This window comes from Heloderma suspectum, chromosome 1 (assembly GCF_057233095.1).
Source record: "Heloderma suspectum isolate Gila_16-S chromosome 1, 16-S_ref, whole genome shotgun sequence".
Classification (NCBI taxonomy): domain Eukaryota; kingdom Metazoa; phylum Chordata; class Lepidosauria; order Squamata; family Helodermatidae; genus Heloderma; species Heloderma suspectum.
In genome coordinates, this window is record NC_139458.1 from 214,884,234 (window position 1) to 214,900,540 (window position 16,307).

A 16,307-nucleotide genomic window follows, 5' to 3' on the forward strand; every position below is an offset into this window, starting at 1 on the left:
GGGGCTTTTTCAAAATACAGAATCCAGAAAAGCAAGGAAGCGATAGACAACCATCTGTATCGCCGTGCTTTTGAAATGCGCGCGGACCACGAGCCTCTTCTCGGCATCTCCTCTCCTGGTGAGCCTCCTCCCGGCACACCCTCTCCGCGCACGCAGCATTGGACATCCTGCTCCATGCTTTGATTATACCCTGGTCTACAAGCCAGGGAAGGCAAGAGCTCGTCCCTCCGTTGGGAGAGTTACCCTTTCTTCCACATCTCTTTCTCTTCTCCTTTGGCGGCAAATGTGATTTTGAAAGTGTTATCGGGGGAAAGGCACACATATATGTCAATGCTTCTTGCATTTCAGACCTTCCCAGTCATGCCAGTGCCATGGACACTTCAAAGGCTGCAGTCTGGGGCTCGATTGTGGATTCAATGGAAATGACCTGGAGCCTCTTGATATGGATGAGGCTGGAAGATCCTCCTTCAAACTGCCTGGGGGGAAAGCTCCATGAAGCAGAGGAGTGGTGCGGTGCTGCTGTTGACAGTTCCACCCGGTCCGCCATGCCCTGTGCCAGGGCCGCCCCGCACTCGGTGTCCCAGCCCTTCCCCAACCGTCATTCAGCATTCTGAGGACGCGGAGCGCAGTCCTCGCAGGGACTCGTGTGGGCTGGCGTGATGCGGGTGCAGGCGGCCTCGGGAGAACTCTCGCAAGCCTGAGACGGGCACCAGCACTCGAGAAAACGAGAACGATGAAGCGCGGGAGACCAGGGAAGGGATATCTTGCACGCAAGGATGCGACCCGTGTTTCCTGGGGGTTTCCAAGAGTGCTTGATGTCCGTTCGAAGGACTGGGAGGCGGGAGGGGGAAGCTAGAGCCTTGCTGCAGCCAGTCCTGCCAAGAGCTTCTGAACGTCCAGCCGCTGAGGACGAGGTTGCGGGATGAGTCCCATAAGAGTGGGGTTAGCCCACGAGCCACGTGGCAGCTCCCCTGCGAGACAGGCGCTCAGGGTGCTCCTCGCTGGCGGGAGGGTTTCACCCAGCCAAGCGCCTTCTGAACAGCCTGGCAACCCATGTGCCCGGAGCAGAGGCAGAGAACGTGGGAGGCGACAGAACGGGCCTGGCTAGGAAGGCCAGCCAAACGCCGTGCGCCCTCGTCCAATACCTCTGTCACGCCCAACAGGCTGAATGGGTTTTAGTGGACTCAGAGCCATCGCCCCCCCCACCGGCACCGCCACCTGTACTGGGAGGAGCCATGCCCAGTTTCAAGCACGGTTGCTAAGCAACAGTGACACGTCCTGCATTGTGACATGTCTCCCTGCTGGAAGGCCTTCAAGAGGTCTCTGGTGACCGGCGGTCTTTGTGGGTAGTAAGGAGACAGAGAAAGATAGCGAGCTAGAGAGTGGGAAAGAGTTGGAGTGTTAGACGAGTTGGAGTGAGCTGGAGTGAGTTGGGAGAGAGTTGGGAGTGCGTTGTAGTGCATTAGGAGTGTGTTGGAGTGTGTTGCAGTGTGTTGGAGTGTGTTGCAGTGTGTTGGAGTGTGTTGGAGTGCGTTAGGAGTGTGTTGGAGTGCGTTAGGAGTGTGTTGGAGTGCATTGGCATCCATCGGAGAAACATTACATCCTTGGAGATGTGAGTAGGCATGTTATTAGTGTTTTCTCTACTCTGGCTCTCACACGACATGTGTTGGTTCAGAATCCTATGCGGACTCTCCCAGCTCTTTCTCGGCCAGGCTACTATTCTCTCTCTCTCTTCATCGAAGATCCTGCTTTCTTCGGGGACCAGAAGTTAAGGCATTCTCACCTTGATCCAAGCTCCCCCAAGCCAGGAAACGGGAGCTATGGCGGTTAGCCCGTCTGTCGTGCCCCGTGATCAGTCCTGCTGTGCTCAGCACCCTCCCTGCACCCACACTTGTCCCGGTCTTCCAGTCCCAAATCCAGCTGGGAGGATGGGGGGCCTGGGAGCAGCACACATGCTCCACGTGGCCCAGGGCTGATTGTGGGGCTGGGGCGAGCGGGTGCCTGAAGGGAGGCAGCAGCTCTTTGTTCCCCCGCTTCGCAACACGGCCTTCTTCCTCCCAGGGGCTCTTTCGAAGTGCGCTCCTGTGCATGGCGGCTCCAAAGGAAGCCTCCCTGGGTCCAGCGCCACTGAGTGCCAGGCGTGTCCAGGGCCGTGGTGGCGGGCCGTAGTGGCCCAGCCGCACCCAGTGATGCCAGCGCCCAGCTGCTCCCTCCCCACTCTGGTCCCGGCGCGAGAGGCCTTCCCTCCTCCCGAGGCCATGGGCCCGAAGAGGCGGAGCCCTGTGCAGCGAGGGGTTGGCTGGCCAAAGCCGCGCCCCACAGGCCCAGGCGCCTCGCTTCCGTCTCCCGGGAGGTCTCCGCTTCCTCCTCTTTGCACGGTGTCCTTGGACGCAGCGTGCCCTGCGGGAAGAGGAACTGCTGTGCCGCAGAGCTCCTCCAGCGTGGCTCCGTGTGAACTTCTCGCTCCCGATCCCCGTTCCGTTGGTGTCCTGCCTTTTCCGTCGTAAGCCTGCGGACGGGGGCTGTCTCAGGGCTTCTCCTTGTCAGGGACCACCCGAGGCCTGTTCAGACAGAGAACAGTCCTGCCACGGCCAGCATTCCCCAGCCGCCACTGGGCTGCAGGCGGCCATCGTTGGGACTGTCCAGCGCTTCCGCGAGAGGCCCGGCCACCCACAGCGCGGCCCTGGCGGAGAGTTCCGGTGGCCCGTGCCAACCGCACGGCCGGGAGCGCGAGGGCCCCGCAGAGCCCAATGCTCACCTTCTCCCTCCTCTCTCCAGGCTGAGAAAGCTGCAGCGGCTGTGGGGCCGGAGGGGTGCCAGGGCTCACCCAGCCCAGGCCGCAGGCAGCAGCACTCCGTCAGGCTCCGTCGCTCCCGCACGCGCTCCGAGGCGCCTCTGGGGCTGCTGCCGGGACTGCAAGGTCCATCCCCTCGGCCTCGGGCCTCTGGAGCAGGGGACGGGCCTTGACATCGCCTCCCTGCGCCGCAGGTTGGAGGCCCTGGCTTCGAGCAGGCGGACTGGACCGGAGGGGTCAGGTGAGTGGCGCCCGGGCCCGGGGAGGCTGGGTGCGCTCAGAGCACCCTGCTGACAGGGGAGGAGGAGGCCTGCCCGGACCCCCGGGGTGCCTGAGTCCAGGAGGCTCCCGAGCAAAGCCGCAGGGTGTCTTTCCAGGATGGGAGGACCCCCGCCTTCCTCCGGCTGGCCGCCACTCTCTTTCCTCTTTGGCATCCACAGGCATACCGGATTCTGCCACATGCATAGCTCCGGTCCAGTCGGAGGCAGAGCTCGCCACACTGCTGCGAAGGGTGGCAGAGTTCATGCAGCAGCTCCAAGCGGGACAGCAGGTACAGCCCCCTTCCTCTCCACCCCGGACACTCCTGACGCCTTCCGCCCAGGGCACTCTCCACGGTCTGGTTGCTCCAGGGGGAATCCAGCGTGGCCCCCTCGGAGGCCCTCCCTGCCCGGGTGGGGTCAGAGGCCCCGCTCCTCTCAGGAGGGGTCCGCAGCGTTCTGAGCCGGTCTTGGGCTTGCCAGCGCCCCTTCCGTTGGCAGAGGGTCACATCCACCGATTTCACAACGACTTCTGTCAATGCCCAGATCAGACCCTGCATTGCTGCCCCGGCTGTTGGCAAAATGCAATGGTGGGATGTGTTCTGAGATCCCAAAACAGCACACCCCTTGCTCCCTGCCCTTGCGCCCTCAAGCCTAGGATTAGAAATCAGCGTGTGCTGCAATGCTGTAGTGACAGTGGTGTCTGGAGCCCACCAGCCTGCTAGGGCAGCGGGCGGGGCGGCCCTAGGCGAGTGGGACAGGGCCAACCGCGTCTCCTCCATTTCCCCTCCTCCATGAAGGTGGAGAGATGCGCAAAGCATGTTGTGAGGGGTGGGGTAGGGCTGGCATCCTCCTGCTGGCAATCGTGTCCACGGAGAAACACAGCCCACCGCTGGATGCCACGGCAGGCAGCACCCAGAGCACACTGAGGGGGCCCCCTGGCCTGGCGGCCCCGAAGTGCCCTTCCTGGCTAACTGCCTGATCCTCACCAACGTCCAGGCACTCGACGGCAAAGACAAAGCCACCTTCCTCCGGGATGTCGTGACCTGCTGCAGGGCTGCAAGGAAGGGCAGCTGGAGGGCCCTGGGTCTGCCCTGCACCAAGGCCGACCTGGCCCTGGCCGTAGCGGTGAGCGAGATGCAGCCCTGAAACCCAGCGGAAGGCAGCAGTGACGGGGGACGAGGAGCCCTGAGCGTCCCTCCGGGGCAGGCTGGGGCCGAGGGGCCGGCCACTCATCTCTGCCTTTGCCCTCTTGGCCTCCCCAGATGGCGATGGAGACCCAGCCCGGGGAAGCCCTGCCCCCCGCCGTCATCTCGTCCGCCATGAAGGCTGTTTGCCAGCTGAGGTATTGGGGCGTGTGGGGCCTGCCCCGGCTCACGAAAGGGTCTCCTCCAGCTCACAGTGTGTCGCTTCGGGGGGAGGGAGGGGGGGTGGGAGGGCCGGTTTTTCTGCTGTACTCTGCCAGCATGGCTGGCCGGCCGATGCTGCCGCACTTCCCTGTCGAAGCAGGAACAGGATGGTGCCCAGATAGGATTTCATTTCGCCTTGTCTCATGTGAATTCTGAGCCCCGGCTTATTTTCGGGCTGGGCCAGGAATCGAGAGGCCGGGGGACCCTGCAGATCCCGGCCTCTCCACCTGCCTCCCCCTCCCTCTGGGATGCCCCTCCCCCTCCCCATTCTCCTCTGCCGTGTCTTGCTCGGGAACTGGAGGCACCGCAGAGATTTCCATGGGGGCGGGATGGAGGTGGGGGGGGCGTATGGAGGGCCCGTGGGCAGAGCTCCCCCCCAGCTCATAGCTCCTTCTGTGGCAGCGGAGCAGGAAGCCGCCCTCACGGCGCCCACATCTGCCCTCGGGACCACGGGATTGCTCCCCCTATCCCGCTTTCCCTTCTTCTTTCGGAAGTGGGGCCACGGAGCACGGTCCTGGACTGTGCCCCCTCCCCGTCCAGCTGACTGGCGGCCCGGAAGGATCGTGCCTCCAGGTCCAGCGGAGAGGGAAGCGTGGAAGCGCAGGCCGGCCCCGTGGAAGAGAAGAGCCGCCCCTCCCGCTCCCGCTCCGCTCACTCCTGCTGCTCTTCTCCTTCCAGCAGACTCAGGCCAGCCTGGAGCAGGGAGCTGGAGTCGCGGATCCTGAGGCTGGCTCTCCACGAGGTCTTGACGGCCGGCAGCGAGACAGCACCCCCCCACAAGCAGGTGGATCCTGGCCAAAGGCATCGATGCCGGACTCGGGGGGGCTGATCCCGGGGTAGACTGGCCTTGGGGAAGCCGGGGCAGGCAAACGTGCCAGGCCTGCAGCACACGGGACGCCTGTCTCCCTGGCGCCCCGACAAGGGCCTCTGGTGGGGGAATGTTGGGAGCTCCGCCACGCCTCCGCCTCCTGGCGCTTCCGGCCCTCCATCGCCTTTCACAGGGAAGGCGAAAGGTGTTCCCTGCCCCCCCGTCTGGAGGGACAGGAGCCGGCGGAGAACACGCAGCCGTGGCAGGGGATCCTTCGGTGTCCCCCCCGGCCTAACGCTCTCTCTCCTTCCAGCGGTTCTTCAAGCCCTATGGCTACGAGACCCTGAAATTCATGCTGCGGGGCTTCTTGGCCGGAGAGCCCAGCCTCAGCCATCTCCTCTTCATCATGGAGGTGAGTGGGACATCGGAGAAGTTCGCTTGTGCTGGCAAATCAGGTGAGGATGCCCAGCTCGAGGCCCCAAATGGGGGTGCGAGGCCATGGAGACGCTGCCCGAAGGCAATGGCACATCAAGGCCTTCATCGGCCAGTGTCTCCCCAGTGCCTCAACCAGCCGTGGAGCAGACTGGGAGATTTAGGGTGGGAACGGCACACAGGGCTCAGCCTCAGGGCTTGGGGGGGGCAGGTAAGCTCCCCGCCCCCTCGGGGCCCGACAGGCTTCTGAGGGCTGCCTCCTCCCACAGCACATCCACTTCTGGGTGCGGTCCAGCGTGCCGCTGGAGGCCTGGAGGGCGCTGGCGTGCGGCACGCACCTGATGGATTACACCCTGACGCTGCCGGAAGTGGACGTGCGTATCCCTGGCTGCTGGCCTGGCGAGGGGCCTTGGGCCGGGACCGTCCGGGCCTTCGGGGGAGGCCCCCGGCCTGCTCTGGGCAGGGAGGGAGGCTGGGTTCTCCATTTCAGTGGCCGGTGTGGGGGCGGGAGGGAACCCGGAGCAGCACGCTCCAGCCCCCAGCCCCCGGCACCAGGGCAGGGCTCAGTCCGGAGAGCTCCGCGGAGGGCCTGTCGCCCAGGGGGTCTGCAGGACAAGGCCCACGAGGTGCAGGGAGAAAGCAAGGGAGAAGTGTGGGTCGAGGTCCCCCTGGTTTCCTGTCCCACTAGCTGTCTGGAGACCACCCGGTCCTGGGCCGTCTGGTGGCCGAATGCGCCGTGCTGCTGACTGGCTCCAGGGCGGAGCTGCGGGACCAGGCCAAGGCAGCCATCGGCTCCTTCCATCGGCTCCTGCTTCTCCAGAGGGGTAAGCGGGCAAGGAAGGAGGAGCCCAGCAGCCTCCTCTGGCTGGCCCCTTGTCCTCCCGAAGGGGACGGTCCACCTCCGTGGCAGTCGATCCCATCTGGTGTCTCTCTGTCAGGGGCGTGCGAGACGGAGGACCTCTGGAGGGGGGGAGCCCAGGGGAGCCAGGAGCTGCTGGCATACCGAGAGGCCTGCAGCGTGGGCGAGGTAAGGACCCCTCCCGGCAGCTGTGAGAATGGCCGCACGGCAGTCTTGCTGGCAAGGGAGACGCCTCTTGCCGTTCTCCCGTGAGACCGGTGTGGGAGGGACTTGCTCAAGGGCAAGGTGAGGGAAGGCCAGTGTCAGGGCTCAGCATGGCGGGACACCTGCAGGGGGCCTCACAGCCCCAGAGGGCCCCTAGCAAGATCCCCCTGGAGCGCTCCTCCTCCTCACCGGGGCCACCTCCTTGTTCATGGGCTTCTCGCTCTGGCCCAGGCCACGGGGGTGAGTAGCAGGGACGGCAGAGGTCCCTGCCTGCTTGCTCACCGGCTCTCTTCCTGCCCAGCATGGAAGTGGCGGCCATGGTCAGAAAGAGGAGGGGGAGAGACAGCAGCCGGAGAAAGCCCTGGTCCAGAAACCCCCCTGTCCGATTTGGAGCTGGCCACCAGCCCCACACCTCGGCCCGGCCTTCCCTATGGCAGAGGAGAGTGGCTTCTGGGAAACGGTGTTGCGTTCCAATGGAAACTTGTGTCACAAAATTCACGTGTTGTGGCGTGTGTCCCCACGCCTTGTCTTCTCCTGCGGAGAGCAGTGGATCCTTCCTGGAACACTCTCTTAGTGTCCCGACCACATCTCGGGTTTAGGTCTTTGGGAAGATCTTCGCCAAGCCTCAAAAGAGAGCCTTCCTCGGCACGGCGCTGGTCCTGGCCCACCACGGCAGCAGCACGACCCAGGAGGCTGCCATCCTCTCTGCCTATTCCCTCCTCGGAAGGTCTGAGGCCTTTTCGGGGAAGGAGGTGAGTGAACTGCTCGCGTGGGCTCCGAACGGGGAAAGGCAGGGCCTGTTGTTTCCTCCCCAGGGCTCCAGGAGCCATGTCAGGAGGAGTGCCCAGAGCGGACGGCCTCCCTGCGTCATGTGGAGCGGAGGGGAGGGGAGGGGAAGGCGAGCGGGCCTGACAGCAGAAACGCCCACCCCCAGTCCTCCCCGAGGGTTGTTGCTATGGCAGGCTGACGGTGGGTTTCTTCGGGGTTTGCTCCTGGCTAGGTTACCGTCGTGAAAGCCAAGATCCTCCGGGAGCTGCACGCACTTCAGAAGAGCAAGGAGATCCCGGAGGCTCTGAAAAACCTCCTTCCCAGAAAAGGTAACTGCCAGACGCCATGGCCAGAAAGGTCCACATCTTCTCGATCGAAAATTTAGGTTTTTATTTCACTTCCTTGCCCACCATCCTTCACACTTGGACACTCTGCCCTCAGTTACCATCCTTCCTGGATCTTTGCTGGCTAGCTTCTTAGTCACACACACACAAACCCCCATGGGGGGGCATGACAGAGGCTCTTTGCTGTGCTACATGAGGTGAAAAAGGGAAGAAGGAACCCCAGCCGTAGCTGCCCCAAGCCAATTGTGCCACTGCCCCCCGGACTCCCCGGTCCTCCCTCTTTGGGGAGAGAGATTCCCCCAATGAGGCAATAAGCCTCCTCCGTCGATCCCAGGCCTAAGGCCTCACTAAAGCACTCCTACGTCGTGTGGCTGTTAAGTGGGACATGGACACCGACCCCTGCCTCCCGGCCATAAGGGGGGTCTCGCTCTTGTTCTCTTCCATCCAGATGTCATCATCGTGGAAGACCTGGAGGGCAGAGATATGTAGAGGCCTGCGAGGGGGCGCGTCCCGGCAGCCGCTTGGTGCCAAATGCGGGGGCATGAGCGGTCCTGGACTAGGGTGGCCACGACGGCAACGTCCCACTGCTGAGATTCACGGACAAATCGGAATCCATTCGGCTGGCAAAGCGTCATCGTGATGTTTTGAAAGGTGTATATCTCTGGACTGTGCTTTCTGGGAGAGCCCGTTCTCACTGGTTGCTGAAGAGTTTTATGGCGTCAATCAGAGGGCTGAAGCCAGACAAAATCGCCACCTCTGTCTGCCGTCCATCCATATTCCTTTGGGCGAGGGACACGTGGCTGGGTGCATCCACTACCCCTCCACATTTGGAGGGGGGAACTCAAGGAGGGGGAGGGGAGGGAGTCTGACCACTTTTCCCGCCTTCACAGGGACGGTCATTGTCGTGTGTCGCTTCAGTTGCTCCAGAGGCCAGAGGCGCCGCTGCTCTGCAGATAGAGTGTCTGTGCACGGCTGCAACTGGAGTCTGAAGAGAAGAACCCGTCGTCAATCAAGGACTCCAAAGATGTATGGACGTCGGAGAGTCAGCGTGGAGGTTGCAGTTCACCGATATTTGGCGGAGGAGGAAGCCCAAGGTGTAACCAGCACCAACAGCCCCAGCACCAGTCCACCCTGCAACCGCAAGCAGCACACACCACCAAATACGGCCACAGAAAGTGGCACAGGCACAGCCAGCCACATCTCTGGAGGAACAGGAAGGAAGTTCATGGATGGTGAGCGGTCGGGCATGTCTCCAAAGCAGAGGAAAATGTTCCCGAGGAGATCCTACAGCGGCGGAACAAAAGTCACGAAGGCTGCGTCATTCCAAAGGATGAATCTGGTGAGACTCAGTCAATCCCCCCCATGCTTTTCAGGCGTTTAGCAGTGCGGACAGTTTCAGACAACTCTTGTGGAGCTTTGAAGTCTGTACCTTTATTTGCACCTTGTGGCGTCTGTTGTTTTCTCAGTGCTAGCGCAGTAGCAGCTTACGTCTGCACCTTGTGTAAGGCTGATCGCAATTCCAAGCGATGTGTCATCGATTTCTAGAAGTACACCGTTGTTTTCTCTTTGTGTCCAAGGTGCATTGCTCCTGAAATTCCGCTTCTCTTTGGAATCGTGACAGAAACGCCCACAATCGTCCTCCCTGCATGGGAGAGCGAAAGTGGGACAGAAGATGAACCCGGTCCAGAGCTACCTGTTGAGAATTACCTCGTGGGCAGCGGTTCACGTAATTTGGAAAAAAAGCCCAGAGGACTTCATTTCAGCACTGATGCAGACAACGATGAGGAGGAGGAGTCCTTCTATACCGATGTCCCTGCGGAGACTGAGTCTGCCTCTGTGGTCCAGCCTGCCGGGTTCTTTGGGAGCAATCCCAAACCTCAGGAACAACTATGCCCTGCTAAGCGCTCGTCATCACCATCAACAGTGCCACCAGCAACACCATCCACAAGCAGAGATGAGAGGAAACGTGCAGCTCCATATGCCGCCTCATCTGAAACTGGTACTCCGTTGCCCAAAGAAAAGATGGTGGCCGGGCGAGTTCCTACGTGTGGCGCTTCTTCAAAGATGCGAAAAATGACCGTTACGTCGTGGTCTGTGATGTTTGCAGAAGTCGTGTGCACCTAGGAATGGAAGGGGGCTGTGGACAAGTGGGCACATCTGCCATGAGGCGACACATGGAGGTGCATCATGCGCTTCTTGTGCCCAAAGACAGTAAAGGCAAGTCCCTCTCCCAGCCATCCCAAAAGAGTATTACTGCCTTTTTTGCCTCATCTTGCAAAGACCAAAGGCACAGTGGTCTGGCTGAGAAGGGCACAGAAGGCAACTTAGCTAAGAGGCAGGTGTCAATGGAACTATGCCTCGCGCTGACACCGAAATCCCCATCTGACGCGTCCAGGCAGCAAGGGGGAATGGAGCCCTGACAGGAAGAGTTCATTGCTCGATGCACGCTGCCCTTCTCCAGAGTGGAAGAGGAGGCCTTCCGGGACTTCGTGGAGGAATTGTGCCCCCAGTGGGATGTCCCTTCTCATCACTACGGTAGTGGCGCTGCCATTCCAGCCCTGGCTTCTGAAGTCAGAAGGGCGCTCCAGCAGGATTGGAAGCGCGCGGTTGGAGGAAGCATTCATCTGACAAGAGACCCGTGGACAAGCAAGCAAACAAAGTCTTATCTGTGTGTCACTGCGCAATGGGTCTCCATCAGTGAGAACTGCAGACTGACTCGGGCGACAGCGACATTGGCCCTCACAATGCTCTCGGGGACGCACACAGCAGAAAGCGTTACGACGAAAATCGATGGTGTTGTTACGTCCTGGGTCCCCCCCTTAAATCCAGCAGTGGGCTGTTTAGAAGCCTATAATGCCTCCAACTCCCAGAAAGCAGTCCGCATTGCAGGGCGAAACCACGTCCAGTGCGTTGCGCACTGTTTGATCGTTGTGGTGAGTTCGGGATTGAGCAACCCATCTCCCAAAATAGGCAAGCTACTGAAGATGGCCCGATCCATTTGCACACACCTCAGGCAGTCCTGCTCAGCGATGGCGGCAATAGGCGCCATCCAACGTAGACGTGGTCTTCCACAACACAAGTTCATCTTGGATGTGTGCACACACTGGAACAGCCCATTGCATATGCTACAGCGACTCTGTCAGCAGAGAGCTGCTATAAATGACCACACTATCGAGACAAAACACCACTCCAAATTTTTGGTCGCACCACAGCAGTGGGTCTTGATGCAAGAGCTGGTTGACATGGTAAAAGCCTTTGATGAATGCACAACGCTACTGAGATGCTACACTGGGCCAAGTTCTGCCTGCGCTGAAGATGACAGAGGGGGTGCCGAGAAAAGGCTGTGCTGGGCTTTGTGAGCACAGCAGTGCTGCAGACAGTCAAGCCCCCAATCCTGCCGTTAGGCTTGCACATTCCTTCCGCAGGAGATTCCGCAGGGACGTGAAATACATGGCTGCGTCACTCCTTGAACCGCGGTTCCGGGTAGCACAGCGAGGGAGGCGGTGCAAGGTCAGAACCCTGACTTCCGAAGTCTAAAAACCTATTTGACAGAGAAAACCATGGAGTGCCGCAAGAGAGATGTTCTGGATGTGAAGGTGCTGGGGAAGAGTGAGGCTAGTAGGACAACTACTTCCCCTACAGATAATATCCGCCGCAGCGACATCACCAGCAGGAAAGACCATTTCCAGATGTGCATGCAGAAGAGGCAATGCACGGAGTGGCGCTTGTCCCCCCAGCAGCGCACCCGTTCCAAACCGTAGCCATCTTGCTCCAGTTCTGTCCAAACCAGCAGTCCCTGTCTGGCCTGCGCAGAGCCCACAGCAGTGGCGAGATGGGGCAGTGCTTTGCAGAACTCGCACCGACATGCAGAGTCCAGTTGCGCTGCCCGCATGTGTCTGGCGGCCTTTACAGCATACATCCCTACTACACACACACACACACACACACACACACACCATTTCCTATGCATCCCAGTGTACCTCACTATTGGCTTTATACGTGTATCTTTAACCCTCCGAATGTTAGTATGATTCTGATTCCCCAAACATATGTATCGTTCTAATTCCCCTGATGTGTGATTTCAATTCCTTTGGAAGTCTTCTGTAATAAATCAAAGAATTGCTTCCAAAGACCGTCTCGTGCTCTCTGACTCCCTCAGCTTTGGGGGTATCGGGTTTTCCTAAGCACCAAGAGTTCTATGTTCAAAGATCCCTCTGGGATGTCTTTAGCGTACATGTCTGTGATATGCAGCTCCATGCAAATCAAAGCATACTTTGTAACATGAGGGATGCTGAGCATCTCCCCAGGAGGGAAGCTTACAGCAGCTGGGGTTGTTGAGCTTGGAAAGCATTCTTGTTGCTGCGGTTTGTGGAACAGCAAGCAAACACAGAGATCACTGTGTAAAATCATCTAGATTTTAAAAATTGTATCTCTTGACTTGAAACAAGAAATGGCTTCTTTTTCTTCAGGGCAGGGCAGAAAGAACTTTAAACAGGTCAGAAGTGACAAAACAAACGCAGAAAGCATTGCGATGTCCCCGGCTGCAGGCCTGCTCGAGGGCTCCACCCGCTCGAGGGCTCCACCCGCTCGAGGGCTCCACCCTCCTTTGAGGGTCGTTACCTGCGTGTGGAAAGAGAAGAATAAACCACAATGGTAACATGCATCTTGCAGGCGGAGTTGTTAGCTCAGGCGCCATTCTGTAGTCCTTGCAGGGCCCGTGAGGCCTCTGGACATCCCCCAGCAGACGCCTGAGGAGGACCAGAGGAGGGGCTTCATCTGTGGGAGAAGAAGGGTGGCCTTCTCCACAGATGCTGCTCCTCCTGCTGTCGGCTGCCCTTCGGGCTCCTCCTCCTCTCCTCTCTCCCCTCCCTCTCGGCAGCCCTCAATGCCTCCTGTGCCAGCAGTGCACGATGCGCAGCTGTGGAATGGCGCAGGAGCAGAACGATTTCAGTTCTGTATGCGGTGAGTGAACAAAACCACAGTCATTCCTTGATCCGTCTATCACCCCTTCCATGTCCTACCATAAGAACCACAAATACTGTCCAGGAAAGACAGGAAAGAGCAGGAAAGGCAAGGGTGGGGCTGGACAGCGGAAGCAACTGGGCAGATGTATTCCAGTAACGCCTTCTGTCCTGGGCTCATCTCTTGGCACAAAGAACTCCTGGCCAACTAACAGAAATCCCTAGGAACTCCGAGAACTCCTATGGTTAGCAGCTCTGGGTGCGTGGACGAGCTTCTTAGCGCTCACAGCAAAAGCTGAATGAGTGCAGGATTCCAGAAATCGTATAGCTGTGGGCAATGAGCTATCGCCTCAGTATATAGTTCCAAGGACAGCCAAAGCCCACCACTATAACCGTGTCGGAGACCCATACAGCTTTGTTCCGCTGTTGAAATCTGTATGGCTGAAAAGAGAGGGCGAGAGGCCCGAACGATTCCGCAGTCTGAGGAGGCCCAAACCAGCCCCACTCCCTCTTGCCCTTACGTGCATGTCAGCATGGGCAAACTCTTCGGCCCCGGGTTTCTCACTAGCGAACCAGCCTGCCCACCCTTCCGAACCACTTCTGCTGGGATTCTGACTGCGACCCAATGATTCCACAGCTGCTCTGGGAGAGGGGCTCAGAAAACAAGATGGGAATTAGGGGTGGCAGAGAATTCCGCCACGGATCTCGGTGGGGACGAATGCCAGTGCATTCGGCCCCCTGAAATCTGTGGCGGAACGGCCTGGCCCCCTGGCACCCCGCGGACCCCCCCCGGGACGAGAATTACCTGGGGCGGATCTTCCAGGTGGTGGTGGCTTCAGCGGCGGCAGCGGCGGCTGGTCTTCCGACCGGCTCCTGCCGCAGCCATTTGCAGTTTTTTGGGGTTTTTTACATAGACGTGATAGGCTACGTATGTTTTTACGTAGCCTAAAACGTCCGGGTAAAAAAAAAAAAAAAAGGCGTAGGCAAATGGTGGCGCCTACGGCCGCTGCCATTTGCATTCATTATTTTGGGCCGTCTTGGTCTACGCAAATAATTACATAGACTAAAACGGCAAAAATAAGGGGAACGCAAATAGCGTCCGCTCCGCTATTTGCGTTCCCCTTATTTTCGCCGTCTTAGACTACGTAAATATGGATGTAAACTAAGACAGGCCAAAATAAGGAACACAAATGGCAGCGGCCGTAGCCGCCGCCATTTGCGTATGCGAGTGTGTGTGTGTTTTTTAAAGTCAGACGTGATAGGCTACGTAAAGATTTACGTAGCCTATCACAGGGACACAAACGGCGGTGGCTACGGCCGCCGCCATTTGCGTCCCTGCTAGCCAGCGGCCGGATGTCCGCTGGCGTCTCTCAGCAGGACACGGCATAGACCCCCCTTTCCTGGAGTCCAGCAGAGATCAAATCCACATGTTCAGTTCTGCCCCGTCCATCCTCAAAGTACACATTCCTTGACAGCGTTTTCATCCCAAATCTCGGGCAAGTATCGTCTCCCAAAGTGGCCCCCGTCAAGAACAAGGAGGGAGTGGGGCATGCCCTGCCCTGCCCTCAGGCTGACACACGGAAGTGACAGCACACACCAAGGTCCTCCTCTCTCTGCCCAAAGGTAGAGCCGGCTGCACACCCAAGTGGAGGCTCCTCAGACTTGGCTCTCCCACCCTGACGAGTAAAGGCGCCATCCTTGGCCGGTGTAGGCAGAAAGGCGGCCCACACCTGCCAGCACTCCCCAGCCAGCCATGGCTGGCTGGGTCACGCTGGGAGTTGCAGGCCTCTTTTCTGCCTAAATACGCATAGGATTGCGCCCTGAGAGGAGGGGGAAAGAACTCCCGTGAGATCAGCTCAAATAGCAGCGGCCTTTGTAATGGATCCCCGTGTTTTCCGAGCTATATTGTATGGATTGTGTGTAGTGCTTTGCACGCACAGACAGCGCACACTCACACACCCCCACACAGGAGCAAAAGAAAAAGAGCTAGAGAAAGAAAATCTACCTACAAGCTACGGGGAGTACACTATAAAGCCTAACAGAGAAGGGGTTTGTGTGTCTGTATGTGTGTGATTTTAATTCAGACTCTAGAAAAGAAAGAAAGGGACGTCTACTGGGAATAGTCGAATTGAGAAGGGCTGGGTGGGCAGGGAGACGAGCGACACGGGAAGCTGCAGGAGAACACACAGGCCGCGCAGATCTAGCCAGCCAGCGCTCTCTAGTTCAGCTTGCCCATCTTGGCTGCAATTCCACACCCACTTGCTGGGGACAAAGACCCATTGCACCCGTTGCACCCAGCGGGGCTTACTTCTGAGTGCAGGTGCATACGAGTGCAATGTCCCCCATTTCTAGCTCCCCCACCCCCATTTTGCCACATCCCAGCAATCTGCTGCGGAGTTCATGCTCCCCACCGCATCTTCTCTGATGTGTGCGCTTCTACCTATTGCTTCCCCCCTTTCTCCTCCCCCCTTTCTGCTCACAATGAGGCAGTCCCCTAAACACGCCCCACGGACAGCTGACCCACCAGCCTCCACGGGATGCAGCGGAGTGTAAGGACTAGAGCGCAATCCTTTGCCAGCAGGCAGAGATGTTCTTATTGAGGTAGGTCTTCGGCATGTGCGCTGCTCACGGTCTTCTCCAAGATGCTGAGATGTGCTACAGTTCTACTGAAATTACAGTTCTTGCCTCTAAAGTTGCATCTGTACATATAACTTAGCCGATGAAAACTGTATGCAACACTGTGTCCTCTTTGGGGGTGTTGTGGAAATATCCCCCATACAAATGTGGGAAGGAGACAGTGGCCTGCTCGGGGAAGGGCCCCACTCTGAGCGTCTTGCCCGGAAGCCTCCCAGAAGCAGGGATGTGCCTTCACAGGCCACGGTCCCGGGGGTGCTGACCCCCAGGGAAGTGCCTTTGTCTGCCATGGACCCAGGGCTCCCCTTCTCCATACACCAGGGTCCGGGGCGGGGGGGCTCACCCTGCGAGAAAGGCAAGAGACATCCATTCTTTGTTTCTCTGCCTCGTGCAGACTCCGGCATCCCAAACCCCGTGGCCAGGCTGTCCCTCCACATGCCTGGCCACGGCCCGGAAGAGGAGGACAGGTCGCTCTGCCTCCAAGGACCTGGATCGGCTGCTGTGACAGACCACGTTTGGAACAACAGGTTGCTCCCTGCTTTTGAGAGGCACACCGTGTCTGAACGACGTTGTGCAACACGCAGCAGCAGACGGAGCCACGTGCAGGAGGGACAGATGCGCCCTCCTGGCAGCAGGCAGCAGGCCATCGGACCTGCTGGGGACACTGGTGGGGACACGAGTGGGGAGCGGTCAGCCTGAGCCCCCCACTGACGCAGAGGACGTGACCCCTGAACGGCAGAGGGCGTGACCTCTTTTTGTTTGTCAGATCTCGTGTTCCCACATCTCTACCTCTTATGCAATCAGCAAATAGTTATATTCATAGCTGTTAGTAAGGCC

General features: G+C 59.1%; 1 long non-coding RNA gene across 1 annotated transcript in view; it reads left to right on the top strand.

Annotated features, from left to right (window-relative positions):
• The window catches only part of LOC146358748 (uncharacterized), an 862,550-nt gene that overhangs the window by 89,264 nt on the left and 756,979 nt on the right, over nucleotides 1-16,307 (top strand). The window lies entirely within an intron of this gene.